Source organism: Capra hircus, chromosome 9, assembly GCF_001704415.2.
Source record: "Capra hircus breed San Clemente chromosome 9, ASM170441v1, whole genome shotgun sequence".
Taxonomy (NCBI): domain Eukaryota; kingdom Metazoa; phylum Chordata; class Mammalia; order Artiodactyla; family Bovidae; genus Capra; species Capra hircus.
Window position 1 is genome coordinate 68,505,848 of NC_030816.1, and position 18,518 is coordinate 68,524,365.

An 18,518-nucleotide genomic window follows, 5' to 3' on the forward strand; every position below is an offset into this window, starting at 1 on the left:
CCTACAGGCAACTTTCAAGGAATAGGTAATTTTTTCAGAAATTCTCAGGATGAAATGGTAGCTCTAATGAAGCTAACATTTTAATGTTTACCCAGGCTAGCTGACTCAGGGTCCATGCTATTTAGCCCATGCTATTAAGCACTCACGCTAGACCACCTGATGTAGATACGGCAGGCTAGAGAGCAGAAAGGGAGGGAGAAAAGAACTCTAAATGACCTGCAGAAGATGTGAGTTTCTGGAGCCTGAAGCTGAAAGCAAAGTTTAAAGAAACAGGTGAAGGGGGTCAAAAGGTCAAAAACAAAAACACAAAGAACATCTGTTAAATGAATAAATATGTTGGCCAAACTGCAATCTGAGTCATCTCTTATAAAAAACAAGAATACAGAATTGACTTTACTCATTCAACTTTCATTCAATAAATATTTGGTATTTTTAGTTTTATCACAATGTACACATCTAACTCATGGATGAATAAACATCAAAGTTAAGCATATTGAAACAAAATGAAAACTTCAACTCTGCATTTTTTTCATTGAGCGCAAGATCAATTTTGATGTTCAGCAATTGAAATATAATTTTTTTCAATTATCCTTCTGTATTTTAATATTTGAAGAGAAAATCACTTACTGTATAATTATCTAACAAGACCAAAAAAGTAAATGTTTTTACCAATAAATACATACAAGGATTAAAAAGGATATTTGTCTCTACTCACAGATTTTCGATCCCATTACTTCATGGCAAATAGATGGGGAAACAGTGGAAACAGTTGCTGACTTTAATTTTTTGGGCTCCAAAATCACTGCAGATGGTGACTGCAGCCATGAAATTAAAAGATACTTATTTCTTGGAAGGAAAGTTATGACCAACCTAGGCAGCATATTAAAAAGCAGAGACATTACTTTATCAACAAAGGTCTGTCTAGTCAAGGGTATGGTTTTTCCAGTAGCATGTATGGATGTGAGAATTGGACTATAAAGAAAGCTGAGAGCAAAAGAATTGATACTTTTGAACTGTCGTGTTGGAGAAGACTCTTGAGAGTCCCTTGGACTGCAGGGAGATCCAACCAGTCCATCCTAAAGGAGATCAGTCCTGGATGTTCATTGGAAGATCTGATGTTGAAGCTGAAACTCCAATATTTTGGCCACCTGATGCAAAGAGCTGACTCCACTGAAAAGACCCTAATGTTGGGAAAGATTGAAGGCAGGAGAAGGGGACGACAGAGGATGAGATGGTTGGATGGCATCACCGACTCAATGGACATGAGTTTGGATAAATTCCGGGAGTTGGTGATGGACAGGGAGGTCTGGCATGCTGCAGTTCATGGGGTCACAAAGAGTCAGACACAACTGAGCTACTGAACTGAAGAGATTCTAAGAGTAAGGTTATAAGACAGTATATCCTGAAATATTGGTTTCCCTGATGGCTTAGACGATAAAGAGTCTGCAATGAAGGAGACCTGGGTTCAATCTGTGGGTTGGGAAGATCCCATGGAGAAGGGAATGGCAACCCACTTCTGTATTCTTGCCTGGAAAACCTCATGGACAGAGGAGTCCATGGGGTTGCAAACAGACACGACTGAACACTAACACTTACACCCCAAATTATTATAACTTTTTTATTGCAGCACAATATGGAGCACCTCTATTAAAATTTTGCTGTTGTTGTTTAGTCTCAAAGTCATGTCCAACTCTTGTGACCTCACAGACTGTAGCCTGCCAGGCTCCTCTGTCCCAGTAGGAATATTGGAGCGAGCTGCCATTTCCTTCTTCAGGGGATCTTCCTGACCCAAGGATAGAACCCGTCTCTCTCGTGTCTCCTGCACTGGCAGATTGATTCTTTACCTCTGAGCCGCCAGGGAAGCTCCCTATTAAAATTATATCAAAATATTAAAGGCAAAAAATAATGGAAATTCAAGGAAAAGTTGACAAATCCCCTACTTGTTGGAGGAGATCATGGAGAGGACATGATCACTGGTAGACTTGAGAGCTGAACCTGGGCAATCAGAGGTCCCTGACCCCTTCCCTGTCCTTGGAATATTCACTCTACCCACCCTTCCCACAGTGCAAACTGTGTTCAAGGATAGAGTCTTGAGAGAGAAAGGTGTTACTGAGACCACCTGGATGGTGTATGGAACTGAATCCGGTTAAGGCCTCTATATAGACTTTTAAGATTGGTAGGTGCAGAGTTCTACTTACCTTTCAGCGGCCAAAGACAAGCCTCATATGAAAGTTTGCTTGCTTGTTAAACCTGCCACCTGCCAGTCTGGAGTGGTCTGCCTCTTACTAGGTCTCTCCTTGCCCTCGGTGTACAGGGACCAGTTTAAGAACCAACACTACTGTAGCAGGAGATTTCAACAGAATCTCTCTATATTACTTTTGGGTTAAGCAGACAAAAATAGTAAGGATACAGGAAGTTTGAAAAACATAAATAATGTGTTTGATCTACCAGACATACATAAAAATAAAGCAAAATTTGTTCCCCAACCTCAGATTGAGAATACTGTTCTCCTTAGTTATGTATCTAGTTAGGACAACCCTGATATCCAGGTTTCACTGGCACGTCCAGCAGACCTCAGCTTGTGATTGCAGTATCTTAGTTGTGAATATACTGCACAGTTGTGCATTCTACATGAATCGCCCCACGCTCCCCACATCCCCCAGCTACCTTTCATACACCCAGTTCCATCTGGGTCATCATCTGCTGAGAGCTGACATGAGCTGCCAAGTGATAGGTGGTATTATCAACTGCTCACCAACAGGTCAGACTCCTGGGAGAGCCTGAGTAGTGCTGGGGGCTTGTGCCCCCGATGCTCAGTGCCCCATACCTAGTGACAGTGTTCTTTAACCTCTGCTGCCCCTCAGATGGCATCTGGAAGGAGGCTGGGCAGCGGGGCGGGGGGTTGGGTCATGTCCCAGAGGCTAGAACATGCTCCATCCAGTGGGTGGTGGGGAGTTCATGGTTGTTTCAGCAGACAGCTTCTAACCCTTAATGACAGCTTCAAGCCCTGTCCCCTTGCCTGTTCCAGCTAGATAGCCTGGCATGACCCTGGAGTGCATGCTAAGTCACTTCAGTCGTGTCCTACTCTTTGCCACCCCATGGACTGTAGCCTGACAGGCTCCTTTGTCCATGGGATTCTCCAGGCAAGAATACTGGAGTGGGTTGCCATGCCCTCCTCTTCCTGACCCTGGGATTGAAGCCACATCTCTTATGTCTCCTGCACTGGTAGGTGGGTTCTTTACCCACTGAACCACCAAGTTTAATCTCTCTAGGAGCCTGCGACAGGAGTAGCCTGATGCCAGCCACTGTCCATCTTTCTTCTTGGGGTTCCAGGGTGGGAGCAGGGAGATTATAACTCTCACTTGCTCTCCAGTCTGCTCAAGCTTGAAGGAGCCAGAGCTTACAGAAACCATAATGAGGAATTCTGCAATCATTTCTTTGTTGTAGTAATGAGAACCATTTATAACATTTATGGGTTTTCTTTCCTTATACATTTGCCTTTTGGACACATTTCCAGGAGCTCATTAGTTACCGATGTAAAGGACTGCCTTAGTGAATACATTACTCCAAGTTTATAGAATTCTCTTCTCGCACCACAGCCTTCCATTCTGCTCTGTTCTCTCTTGCTTCCTATTAAAAAAAAAGAAAACAACTTCTCAATGACCTTTAATCCTGGACCCCCTTCCTATTTTCTCAGTCCATTACCTCCATTCTAACTTCCTTTATCCGCCTATCCAGTATAGGTCAGTAATTATTTTTTTAATGCATATATTTCCTTACCACCGTGAAAATCTTCATTCCCTTCTGGGTCAGGAATCTACCTCCCCTACTCTTTTACTGTTCTTTCCCAACTTTTTTGTATGTTGCTGAAATACCAGAGGAATATGTTAATAGGATCCACTGTGAATTCATATAATCTAAGAGCATTTATGAATTTTTAGAATCGTTTTCATCCTCTTCCATTGCATGCTCCATCTCTACAATTCTAAACCTTTTCCATCCAAGACCTTAACTGATGCCTCTTCTCACTCTCAACAAATGGGGCTACTTTCTACTTCAAGTAGAAGTACTTCCTACCTGCAGGAGTTTCCACAAATAATTTTTCATCTTTCCATTATTTATCTTTCTTTCTTCTCTCTGAGAAACTGCTACGCCCCGTAAAAGCTAATCCTTTGGCCTTAAACCCCCAATTTCTCCAGGATTACTAGTAGTAATAGTCAAAGTGTTAGTCACTCAGTCGTGTCCGACTCCTTGCAACTCCGTAGACTGTAGCGCTGTAGTCCGCCAGGCTCCTCTGTCCATGAAATTCTCCAGGCAGGAATACTGGAGTGGGTAAGCTATTCGCTTCTCCAGGAGATCTTCCCAACCCAGGGATCAAGCTCAGGTCTTCTGCTTTGCAGGCAGATTCTTTACTGTTTGAGCCACCAGGGAAACCTCCTCCAGGATCAGACTCTCTACCATTTGTCACCTCTAACTTGTGTTTTCAAAGTCCTCCACTTTGTGGGCTCTAGGGTCTCTGCCTTCAAGCCAAGTCTTTATTATTCTTTAAATAAAAATTATTAATATTAATATAAAATTATTCAATTCTGGTATTTCCTTAAACTATTTACCTATAGATAGTGTTCCTTTACCATCAAACTTTGTCACTGAATGTCTATTACCATTGCCTCAAATTCTGGCCTTTGCTCTCTGCCAAACATCTTAGAACCCACCCTCTTTGGAATTTGGGCTTCCCAACCATTCTACTTTACCTCCTTCCTTAGCAATAAATGTTGTTGTTGTCGTTTAGTCTCTAAGTTGTGTCCAACTCCTTTGTGACCCCATGGACTGTAGACCGCCAGGCTCTTCTGTCCATGGGATCTCTCATGCAAGAATACTGTAGTATTCCTTCTCTAGGGGATCTTCCCGACCCAGGGACTGAAGCTGCATCTCTTGTGTCTCCTGCATTGGCAGGCAGCTTCTTTATCACTGAGCCACCTAGCAATCAATAGTCATGTCCTAATTGCTGGCACACTGGGCTCAGTCTTCATTATCCTTGACGTCTCTGAACCATTTGCCAGGTTGACCTGCCCCCTTCTCACTCTCCTCCCAGGGATTTTTCTTTTTTTAAAGGAAAATTAATGTATTTCTAAAAATCGGCTACATGACATCTACCTGATACTGCCCTTATTAGAGGTTCCTTTGGCAACAAGCCAGATTCCTGACATTCCATGTCATACCTCAATAATCCAAAATTATGTGAACTTCAAATACCTACATTTTGTATACTCTTTTAATATTTTCTACCTATAAACTTGCTGGGGAGACAGAGAAAGTCTTGGAAAGAACCCCAAGGAAATATCTAACATCTCTGTGCTGTGCTTATTCTCTCAGTTGTGTCCAACTCTTTGTGACCCCATGGACTATAGCCCGCCAGTTTCCTCAGTCCATGGGGATTCTTTCTCTAGGCAAGAATATTGGAGTGGGTTGCCATGCCCTCCTCCAGGGAATCTTCCCAACCCAGGGATCACAGCCAGGTCTCCTGCATTCTTTACTGTCTGAGCCACCAGGGAGGCCCATCTAACATCTCGAAGCAAAGGCAAAGCAATTATCAAGAAGTTAAAGGGAATCCTACATGAAATTATCTGTCCATTCAAAGCTATTGTCTCTGAATTGAGGAAATAATGTCAGCTCTGGCAGTAAACAATTTCTCATTGAGCCTCTGTGATTCTGTATTGCCTGATCTTTCAAACACACTGGAAACACTCTTAATCGCCATCCTTTCCTCTTCCCCTTTCCTAAATGTGGAGGTGGTTCAGTGTTCTAGCTTCAGACCTTTTCCCTTTTCTGTCTTCTCTCATTCTCTTTTCCACTCATGTCATTATTAAGCCTGTTATGAATCACCGGCAGGCATACAAATCGTGAATTTCCAGCACTGAAAGATCGTGAGTCATCTTCCCCTGGGCTTCCCACCAGCCCTGTTAACTCAGCATTCCAACCTGAACGCAGAATCTTGTCACTCTAACTAGCTTCATATTTCAATTTTCATAATTGTATCACCACTGCCATTCTCCTACATACCCCACTTGAAAACTTTGTGCTTTTTTAGTTTTTTCTTGGTTCCATTTCTCCCGTATCATACTTCCTAAATTTTATCATAAGTGTACTGGGAATATGCTTGGCATGTATATTCTTAGGATACCTGTCTTACCTTGTCTTGAATTACAATATGTGACAATTTTAGGAGAAAAATTCTGTAAAAGGAAATTTAAACATTATTAGTTAGATACTTTAATATCAGTGATATTATTATTCACTCTATAAAAATGTTCTTTATGGCAAGAACAAGATGTAAAACTCAACCTCTACTTTAAAATTTTAATAGGCTAAAATTATATTTGTACTTACTAGAAAAAAATTAGTAATATTGTAAACTATATTTTTAAAGTAATTGATTTTATTATGTGTTATGGATGGAATTATGTTCCCCCCAAATTCATATGTTGAAGCCTTAACTACCCAAGTGACTGCATTCAGAGACAGGGCCTTTAAAGAAGTAAAGTAAAAAGCAGTATAAGGGTTGGGCCCTAACCCAACATGGCTGTGTCCTTATAAGAAGGGGAAGAGACACCAGAGAAGCATATGCACAGAGGAAAGGCTATGTGATGACACAGAGAAGGGAAAAAACAACTATCTGTAAGCCAGGAAGAGATCTTCACCTGAAACTGATCCTGTTGACACCTTGATCATAGATTTTCAGCCTCCAGAACAGTGAGAAAATAAATTTCTGTTGTTTGAGCCAGCCCGTCTCTGATTTTTTTTTTTTTCTTATGGGAACAGTCAATACATTATGAAAAATCTAAATATACAAGGAGAGAATATAATCAAATAAGCCCCCATATAACCATTGCTCAAATTGAATAATTACAGTTGAACCACTGGATTTATGGGTTCTGTACCCTCAGTTTGAAAACACGTATATTTTTTAAATTCTGGAGAGTTCCAAAAAGCAAAACTTGAAATTTGCCATGTGTAGACAGGAATTTACATAACATTTACATTGATTTACATTGTATTAGTTATTAAAAGTAATCTAGAGATGGTTTGAAGGATATGGGAGGATGTATCTAGGTTATATGCAAATATAATATTATACTATTTTATATAAGGCTTTTGCACATCCACAAATTTTAGTATCTGAGGGGTTCTGGAACCAACCCTCTATGGATACTGAGGGACAACAATACCAGGATCTTGCCACATGTATAATTTTCTTCATTTGCTGAAGCATTTAAAGCGAACCCTAGACATCAGCTTATTTCACCCCACCTTCCTTCACTGTGCACCTCGTATACAACGTCAAAGCCATTGCCACACTAACAAAATTAACAATAACGGAATTGTATAAGACCTAGTCCATATTCAGACTCTTCACAGTCTAAAAATGTGTTTTTACAACAGATTTTTATATTGCCTTGTTTTGTTTCAATCAAGACCCATACAAGTTCTATCCAGGGCATTTGATTGTTGTGTTTCCTAAGTTTTTTTAAATGTTTTTTATTTTCTATGCCATTGATTTGTGGAAGAAAGCAGGTCCATAATGTCCACATTCTGCATTTGTCTGTTTACTTCAGTCCTGTGGTGCTTGTTCTTCTGGCCCCTCGCTTCCTATAAACTTGGTTTGGTTTGTTTTCTATGTTTTGTTTTATTCCCTCTACCTTATGGGTCACTTATAAAAACATGCCTTTCAGTGATGCCTTTTTTCTTCCGAATTCATCTCAGTTGGTTCTTAGTCTTTTAATAGGTACCAATTGTGATGAATTAGTCATATTCTAATGGTTTCCCTGAGCGGAATGATGACATAGTGTAGGATCTGAAGACACATAAACATGAGTCAAATAAAATTATTTTAGAAGAAATTCAGGAAATGATCATTGTTTTATGTGACTCTGTTCTTTGATTCAGTATGCTGTACTGTAAGAATATTCTCTCTTTAAAAATTTACCCGTTTAAAAAGAAATAAAATACTCCCACACACCAATTACTTTTCCTGATTATGAGGGCCGGATTTTGAAGTTTTTAGATGTATAGAGGCAATTATTTTTGAATAACTGGAGGGATTTAGCTTATGTGTGTACATGCATGCTATTCTTTGCAATGTACATGCAGAATCTTGTGTTTGTAGATTAAAAAACTGAAACTTAGTAAGATGAAGTGTCTTTCCTGAGTATATAGAGATATGATACTTATATATTTTATCATATATACAACTTTTTCATAAGTATGTAGTTTCTAAATATTCTTTCAAGACTTGATAATTTCTCAATGGTATGGAAATTTCATGAAGGATATGGCACAATTATAATTACTTACATTTATTAGGTACCTACAATTTTGCAGGTATTAGTTTATACTCTTTATATCTACTAAAGCATTTAAACTTCATAATAAACCTAAAAATAGATTCTAGAATTATTCCTATTTAATAGGTGAGGAGTCAGAGAGTCATAAACCAATTAGGTTCCAAGTTTTTTCTTATAGCTGGTAAGTAGCAGAGACAAGCTTTGCATCTAGGCAGCTTAACCCCCTGATCCTTAGAGGCCTGATCCTGAGCCTTAGATCCTTAACTTCTATGCTGTGCAAAGCCTGTATTAAAGTGGTCTAAGCACAAGGGAGGCAGAAGTCACTAATTGGTTCTCAGCCTGTGCTGGCCAGTGCCCACTTCCCCCATGGCTCCGGGGGACTTCTCCAGTTTCAGAGGGGATTCAGGGAATCCCCATCCAAATAAGGCCGTGTTGGATGGATCTGAGAATACTGCTGATGAGAAGCGGAAAGCCCCAGCCATTGAGAGACTTGAAAGAATCTAGCTATTTCCCTTCCTGTCTCTTATGACAGAATTAGTCAAAGTTAGTTTGTAGAGACTGCAGCAGGTCAAGAAAGAAGTAGGTATCAGTGCCTTTGAAGAAGTGTGGATCTAATCTGTGTCAGGCCACACTGGCTAGCTCCACCAGGCCTTCCAAGAACACTGAGGATAGAGGAGTTTGCATTTTGGAGATAAGTTCTGATAGAACTGACTTGGTGACAAACTGCTTGTCACAAGTGCCTTTTTAATCCTTCATGCTGAACGTGTGTATGTGTTCAGTTGAGTCCGACTCTTTGTGGCCCTATGGCCTGTAAGCCTGCCAGGCTTCTTCTGTCTCTGGAATTTTCTAGGCAAGAATACTGTAGTGTGTTGCCGTTTTCTACTTCAAGGATCTTCCCAACCCAAGGATCTCCTGTGTCTCCTGCATTGGCAGGTGGATTCTATATCACTGCACCACCTCAGAAGTCCCTGTGCTGAATGTCACTTTAGATCTTCAAAGACTACAGCAAAGAAAACCTGTCTAGAATAAAAAGACAAAAAATTGCAATTGGACTGGTTGGGCTTTGTTTTATTACAAAATCCCTCTATGTATCTACATTACAGCACCTGGAAAATTGTTGTTAAAACTTATTTTAACTATATATATCAGTTTCTTAGGGTTGCTATAACAAAGTACAACAAATTGGGTGGCTTACACCACAAAAATTTTTTCTATTCTTAATTTTTTGAAAAATTGTTATCATGTTTTCCACAGTGGCTGTACAACTTACATTCCCACCAACAGTGCACAATGGTTCTCTTTGCGCCGCATCCTTACCAACACTTGTTATTTCTAGTCTTTTTGAAAATAGCCATTCCAGCAGGTGTGAGCAGTGAGCAGGGGCTACTTTTTGTTGTGGAGCATGGGCTTCTCGTTGCCGTGACTTCTCTTATTGCACAGCACGGCTCTACGGTTGTGCAGGCTTCAGAACTTGCAGTACACAAGCTCTAGAGATCAGGTTAAGTAATTGTGGCATGTGGGCTTAGTTGCTCTGTGGCATGCAGAATCTTCCTGGACCAGAAATTGGACCCATGTCTCGTTGGGAGGCAGATTCTCATCCACTGTGTCACCAGGAAGTCCTTGTTGTAGCTTTTTTTTTTTTTGCATTTTCCTGATGGCTAATGAGGTTGACCATCTATTCATGTCCCTGCTTGCCATCTGTATGTCTCTGGAGGAATGTCTGTTTAGACCCTCTGCCCATGTTTGGTTTTTCGCTATTGAGTTTTATGAGCTCTTTATATATTTTGAATATTAATCCTGTATCAGATATATGATTTGCGTATCTTTTCTCTCATTCCGTAGGTTGCCGTTTCACTTTGTCAATGGCCTACTGTGCTGTGCAGAAGCTTTTTATTTGATGTAGTTCCATTAGTTTATTTTTGCTTTTGTTGCCTTTGCCTTGGTGTCAAACTCATAAAGTCCTTGAAAAGACAAAGGTCAAGGAGCTTACCTCCTGTGTTTTCTTCTAGGAATTTATGGTTTCAGGTCTTATGTTCAAGTCTTTAATCTGAGGTATAAGACACTAGTCCACTTCTGCATGTGGTTGTTCAGTTTTCCCAATATCATTTATTGAAGAGATTGTTCTTTTTCCCACTGTACATTTTTGGCTCCTTAATCATAAATTAACTGAATACATCCATTTGGATTTATTCCTGGGCTCTCCATTTTGGTTTATTGACCTACATGTCTGTTTTTATGCCAATATCATACTGTTTTGATTACTAAAGCCTTGTTCAGTTCAGTTCAGTTCAGTTGCTAAGTCGTGTCCGACTCTGTGACCCTGTGAATTGCAGCATGCCAGGCCTCCCTGTCCTTCACCAACTCCCGGAGTTTACTCAAACTCATGTCCATTGAGTCGGTGATGCCATCCAGCCATCTCATCCTCTGTCGTCCCCTTTTCCTCCTGCCCCCAATCCCTCCCAGCATCAGAGTCTTTTCCAATGAGTCAACTCTTTGCATGAGGTGGCCAAAGTACCGGAGTTTCAGCTTTAGCATCATTCCTTCCAAAGAAATCCCAGGGCTGATCTCCTTTAGAATGGATTAGTTGGATCTCCTTGCAGTCCAAGGGACTCTCAAGAGTCTTCTCCAACACCACAGTTCAAAAGCATCAATTCTTTGGTGCTCAGCTTTCTTCACAGTCCAACTCTCACATTCATACATGACCACAGGAAAAACCACAGCCTTGACTAGACGGACCTTTGTTGGCAAAGTAATGTCTCTGCTTTTTAATATGCTATCTAGGTTGGTCATAATTTTCCTTCCAAGGAGTAAGCGTCTTTTAATTTCATGGCTGCAATCACCATCTGCAGTGATTTTGGAGCCCAGAAAAATGAAGTCTGACACTGTTTCCACTGTTTCCCTATCTATTTGCCATGAAGTGATGGGACCAGATGCCATGATCTTTGTTTTCTGAATGTTGAGCTTTAAGCCAACTTTTTCACTCTCCTCTTTCCCTTGTATCAAGAGGCTTTTTAGTTCCTCTTCACTTTCTGCCATAAGGGTGGTATCATCTGCATATCTGAGGTTATTGATATTTCTCCTGGTAATCTTGATTCCAGCTTGTGCTTCTTCCAGCCCAGCATTTCTCATGATGTACTCTGCATATAAGTTAAATAAGCAGTGTAGTGTAGCTGAAAATCAGGAATTTTGATACCGCCACCTTTCTTCTTTCTCAAGATTGCTTTGACTCTTTGGGTTTATTATGGCCCTTAAAAATTTTAGGATTGGTTTTTCTAAAAATAAACAGGTGAAAATACCATTGGGATTTTGTTAGGTATAGTATGGAATCTGTAGATTGTTTTGAATAATATGGACATTTTAACAATATTAATTCTTGCAATCCATGAGCAAGGACTAACTTCCCATTTACTTGAGTCTTCAACTTCTCTCATCAATGTCACAGTTTTCAGTGTACAAGTCTTTCACCTCTTTGGTCAAATCTATCCCTAGGTATTTTGTTCTTTTTTGATGCAGTTGTAAATGGAATTGTTTTCTGAAATTCTCATTCTGGCCATTCATTATTAGTGTATCTTTTAATTCCACCTGCTAATAATTCATTGAGGATATTGCCATCTATATTCATCAGGAATATTGGTCTGTAATTTTCTTTTCTTGTCATATCTCTGTCTGGATATGTATCAGGACAATGATTGCATCATAAAATGATTTTGGAAGTGTTCCCTCCTCTTCAATTTTTATGAAAACTGTGAGAAAGATTGTTTTAATTCTTTAAATGTTTGGTAGAATTCACCAGTGAAGCCCTTTGGTTCTAGCCATTTTTGTTGTTGTTGGGAGGTTTTTGATTATGGATTCAATCTCCTTAGAAATAGTTGTTCTGTTCAGATTTTCTGTTTCTTCATGATTCAGTCTTGGCGGGTTTTATACTTCTAGAATTTTCCCTTTTTTCTAAGTTGTTCAATTTGTTGTTGTATAATTGTTCATCATAGTTTCTTATGCCCCTTTGTATTTCTGGGGTATCAGTTGTAATGTCTCCTTTTTCATTAAAACAAATAAATTTATTTATTTTTAATTGAAGGACAATTACTTTACTCCTCTTTCATTTTTATTTCATATGCTTGTGCTCTTTTTTTCTTGGTAAATCTAGCTAAAGCTTTGTCAGTTCAGTTGCTCATTCGTGTCTGACTCTTTGTGACCCCATGGACTGCAGCACGCCAGGCTTCCCTGTCCAACACCAACTCCCCGAGCTTGCTCAGACTCATGTCCATTGAGTCGGTGATGCCATCCAACCACCTCATCCTCTGTCATCCCCTTCTCCTCCCACCTTCAATCTTTTCCAGGATCAGGGTCTTTTCCAATGAGTCACTTCACATCAGGTGGCCAAAGTATTGGAGTTTCAGCTTCAGCATCATTCCTTGCAGTGAATACTCAGGACTGATCTCCTTTAGGATGGACTGGTTGGATCTCCTTGCAGTCCAAGGGACTCTCAAGAGTCTTCTCCAACACCACAGTTTAAAAGCATCAATTCTTCGGCACACAGCTTTCTTTATAGTCCAACTCTCACATCCATACTTGACTACTGGAAAAACCATAGCTTTGACTAGATGGACCTTTTGACAAAGTTTTGTCAATTTTGTTTATTTTTTAAAAATCAATTCATAGTTTCATCTATCTTTTCTATTGTCATTTTAGTCTCTATCATTTATTTCTTATTTTTATTCCCTTCCTCCTACTAACTTTGGGCTTCATTTATTCTTTCTTCTCTAGTCTTTGAGGTGTAAAGTTATTTTTTGAGTAATTCTTTTTTCTTAATTTTTTTTTTCGTAGCATTTATTGCTATGGACTTGTCTCAGAGTTTCTTTTGCTGTACTACATACATTTGAGGATATTGTGCTTCCATTTTCATTTATCTTAAGACATTTTAAAATCTCTCTTTTGATTTCTTTTTTGACCCACCAATTATTCAGTAGCATTGCTTAATCTCCCCATATTTGTGAATTGTATAGCTTTCTTCTTGTAATTGATTTCGAGTTTCATACCATTGTGACTGAAAAAGATGCTTGATATGATTCTATTGTCTTAAATTTATTACTTGTTTTGTAGCTTAACATATGGTCTATCCTGGAAAATGTTCCATACAAACTGAGAAAAATGTGTATTCTGTTGTTCTTGGTTGGAATGTTCTGCATGTATCTGTTGAGTCTCTTTGGTCTAATATTTTGGTTATAGCTAATGTTTCCTTATTGATTTTCTGTCTCAATGATCTGTCCATTGATAGATCTCCTACCACTATTGTATTGCTTTCTATTTCTTTCTTTAGATCTGTTAGAATTTGCCTTATGTATTTAGGTGTTCCTATGTTTTGTGCATAAATGTTAACAAACATTATATCCTCTTGTTTGACTGATCCTATTATCATTATATAATGACCTTATTTGTCTCTTATTACAGTCTTGAAGGAGTGGGCTTAAGTAGGAGTTAAAGCTTTTCATTCAAACCTGCCCTAGCTCTTGCTTTGTCTTTCAAATCTTCGTGATCGCCCAAGCAGCCTACATTATTTTAAGGGGTTCCCAGTAGTTGATGATATTCTAAGAACTGCCAATGTCTCAAAAATGAGAATCTGACTCCCACCTAGACTCAAGCTGCTTGGAATCCAGACCCTCAGCCAGCAGCTCTTAAAGTATGCACATATTCATCTTTCAGAGGAAGATTGGGAGAATAGTGTTTCTGCCTGTTCCCTCTGCAATTAGCCCTGGGGTAATAGTTAAAAACTGTTTTCTTTCTTTGTTACTGAACACAAGTCCCACATGCACCAGAGCTAAGCAATCATGGGATGTGTCCTTTGGGTGGCAGACACAGAACCCAGGGTGCCAGATACGTACAAAAGCTCATTTCTTGGAGACAACAATGGCACCTATATGTGTGTTCAATTAGATGCCTGCCTCTCATGTGGATGCTTCAAGACAAGCAAATAAGCTCTCCGAGTCTTTTCTTTTTTAATTAATTAATTTTTTTGGCTGGGTCTTTGTTACTGCATGAGGGTTTTTCCTAGTTGCGGTGAGAAGCTCCTCTGGTTGTGGTACGTCATTTTCTCAAAGCAGTGGCTTTTCTTGGTGCAGAGCACGGGCGCTAGGCAGGTGGGCTTCAGCAGCTGCAGCTTGCAGGCTCTAGAACACCATCTCAGTTGTGGTGCTTGGACCTAGCTACTCCTTGGCATGTGGGATCTTCCCAGACCAGGGATCGAACCCATGTCCCCTGCATTAGCAGGTGGATTCTTAGCCACTGGACCACCAGAGAAGTCCCTTTCAGAGTCTTACTGCTGATCTTCCAGTCAGCTGCCTCTGTGCTGAGCCTGGGTGTGTCTATGGGAACCCTCAAAGAACTGTTTCTCAGTTTGCTATAATCGTACAGATCTCATGAATGTGAGCCCCTTGGCTTTTAAAGCTACATGTTTTGTGGGCTCATTCTCAGGGGCAGGTCTTAAAAGCTGGAGTACCAGGTATAAGTCAAACCCTTCACTCCTAAAGTAGAAGCTCAGGGTCTGAGTTCTTTCCTGATTGTGGGATGGTGCACTGAGGTTGGGGTTTATGGTAAGACTGTTCCTCAGCCTCTCCTACCCTCTTCAATGTGTGTGTGTGTTTTCTCATTCATCTAATCTGTAGGAGTTACTTAGTAGTTTCTAGGTTTTCTTGTTTGTTTTTTCAGAGAAAATTGTTCCAGATGCAGCTATAGATTTGGTGTGTCAGTGGGAGGCAGTGAGTTCAGAATCCTCCTAAATCACCATCTTGGCATGGATCTGTTCTTATTTTCACTTCTATTTCTTCCTCAGATTATTTGTCCCATCTTCATTTTCCAATGACAGATGTCAGAACTTTCTTTTCCTTCATTCTGTATCCTGCTCCTTTCATCTCCTTCAGCCCCTTCCACCTCTTGCACTCTTCGCTCTCTATCCAATTCTTTCTTGGTATTGATTCCAGGTTAATCTTCTAAATTAATCTTCTATTACTCCTTTCCTGGTATTTATTCCGAGTTAATCTTTGAACAGCATAACATTTTAAATGAGGAAATCTCTGCTTGGATATCCCCATTACCCCATCATTCATATTATTGAGTCCAGGCTCCTACATTTGGCATTTAGAGATCTTTCACAATCTGGCCTCCAACATAGATTTTCTCAAAAACCTTCCACTCTTGACTTTCTCTGAACCACCCATTCTGGCCAGGGGCATCTTTCTTCCTAAAGTACATATTTTTACATCCTTTTTTTTTTTTCTTATTACCTGTTCTACTCCTTCTAGAACGCCTCTCTCTTCCTCCTTTTTGTTTACCTTAGTCACCCTTTGCTCCTTGCTCAATCGTGTCTGACTCTTTGAGACCCCATAAACTGTACCCCACTAGGCTCCTCTGACATGGGATTTTCCAGGCAAGAATACTGGAGCAGGTTGCCATTTCCTCTTCCAGGGGATCTTCCCGACCCAGGGATGGAATCTATGTCTCCTGCAGTTCCTGCATTGGCGGGCAGATTCTTTATCACTGAGCCACCTGGGAAGCCCTTATCTAACTCACGTGCTTACTAAAATGCCAAGTTCAATACACACTTCTTTCAGAAGAGAGTCCCTGCTTATATGATGTGACATGATTTCAGAGATATAAAAATGGGGCAGGGGAGGTGAATGTGCATTTTCAAATAAATTAAATGCAATATGTAGAACGAAGCTGACAATGTTTAACAGGCTACATATTTATAGGGGACAACTCTGGTGTATTTTTTTCCAGCATCCATTCAATCTTCTCCTAATAACTGTTTCCCTATTTCTCTCAGTGGGTCCACTTTCTGCTGTGGGGTCAGATACCACTCGAGGCCTTAACTCCACTTGTAATCCAAGGGAGGAACACATTCCCAAGTCCAAGTTAATCAATGTATTAATGCCCCTAGCCAATATGATTGGTTCAGGAAGGGTTTTGGATTTGAACCTGGAAGTATATAGCTCCTGGAGCTATTGGCAGCTTTCAGGAAATCGATGTAGCACAGAGGAACCAGAAATTAAGAAGAGAAAAACAAAGTTCTGGTTGGGTATTTGAGTCTTGGATCATAATGAACCAAGGACAGAAGCACTTGGACTGGTTAGTAACACAACTAAGTTCCCTTTTTGCTTCAGACAGTGGGGATCTCAATGTCTTTCTTTTGCAACTAAAATAATCCTGATTTAGAATAGAGAAGACAAGTTCCTAGGTATAAAGACACAGCCAATAAATATTTATTGCATGCCTACTATATACCAGCACTGCATTTAATTAATGAGTATATAAAAATAAGTAAAATAGTCAATCAAGTTTCCCTTAGGTAGGAAGGGAAAATCTTCCAGCAGCTTGACCTGGGTTAGTCTGGCATTCTACCTTGACTCCTTTGTACACCCTGAACCAGATAAATAGAATTTCATGTAAGTGGCTATGTCAGGAGGAATTTCTGAAAGTAGTACTATAACAGACACAATTTGGACTTTTATTAACCACATATTTGCGGTAAACTTTATCCTTAGAAAACCATAATCTCTCATTACAAAAAATTAAGACATGATACCAATTTAGAGCATAGATTTAACACTATCTTTTAAAAGCAGCAGTGCTGTTTTAAGGGAGCTGTTTATTAAAGATATCACATAAAAATTAGAGGGTAGTTTGAATTAAACCCTTTTTCAGATTTATGTGCTGTATACTTCTGATATTTAAGGTTCAGTTACTTGGTGGAAATCTGGAACAGAAAATATTCAGCAGATTAGGCTGAAGAACAAAGAAAGGAAGGGCCATCCTGGGTACAGCACTTGCTGTACAAATTAGTGCCATATTTACTTCAGTGCTTAATATGACAGATAAGCCAACTGATGCTGATTATTAACATGCTAGGCATATAAAACTGCATTTTAGCAATCCCACAAATAGTCTGACACTGAAAGATTTCAGCAATTTAGAGCTAGTCATAAAGCTCATAAAAAGCTCATAAAAATCAGTATTATTACATTCATACTTAAAAAAAGAGCCAGTTATTATTGATACTAATTGGAATTTTAAAAATCAAAGGCTAAGTGAAACACAGAGTTTCAGTAAAAATCTGTCCATATATAATATTATTATTTGAAACTCAAAAAAGGACATGTAGACACAATGAGACTCAAACTTTACCTTATTAATTGCCCAGAACCTTGAGTCAGAGGCAAAAATGAGCTTTCATATAAGTTAGTAATGATACAATAGGATGAAAAGAGACCTTAATGATCTATAAGATTACCTAGATGTAGGGCAAACTCCTCATTTATAGAGGAAGAATCAATTGAATACATACAAATATGATTTTCATAAAGGCAAGAGGCAGCCCTATTCTGGCATAGAACAAGTTTGAGGTAATTTTACAGACTTTGAATATCAAAGAAACTTTCTGTATGGTGATATCTATATCTATTTCTATTTCTATCCATATGCCTAGAAATATGTATAAATATATACATATATATAGTCTAAAAATTAAAATAATCCTTCCTGTAATACAAAATCAATAACCACTATGCCCAAACTTTGACTCTCTGAAGACACTGTTAGGAGGCAATGCTGGCATTTTATAGCCCACAGAATGTTCTAAGCAAGTCTACAGCCATACCATGCTGAATGTTCCCAATCTCATCTAGTTTGGAAGCTAAGCAGGGTTGGGCCCGGTTAGTACTTGGATTGGAAAATGCATTGACTGAGCAAGACGTGCCCTTTGAGGCTTCTCTGGTGGCTCACTGGTAGAGAATCCACCTGCTAATGCAGGAGACATGGGTTCAATTCCTGGTGAGGGAAGACCTCACATGCTGAGGAGCAACTCAGCCCCAGGCCCACATCTACTGAGCCTGTGCTTTCAGAGCCTGGCAGCCACAACTACTGAGCCCACGTGCTGCAACTCCTGAAACCTGGGTGCCCTAGAGCCTGTGCTCCACAACAGGAGAAGCCACAACCGTGAGAAGCCTGTGCCGGGCAACTAGAGAGTAGCCCCTGCTCGCCGCAACTAAAGAAAAGACCGCACAAAAGTGGAGACCCAGCTTAGCCGAAAATAAATAAATAAATAAAATTATACATATTAAAAAAAGACATGCCTTTTGGCTGGCTCTCTGGAAATAGCCTTCAGACAGTTTCACCTCCTTCTCA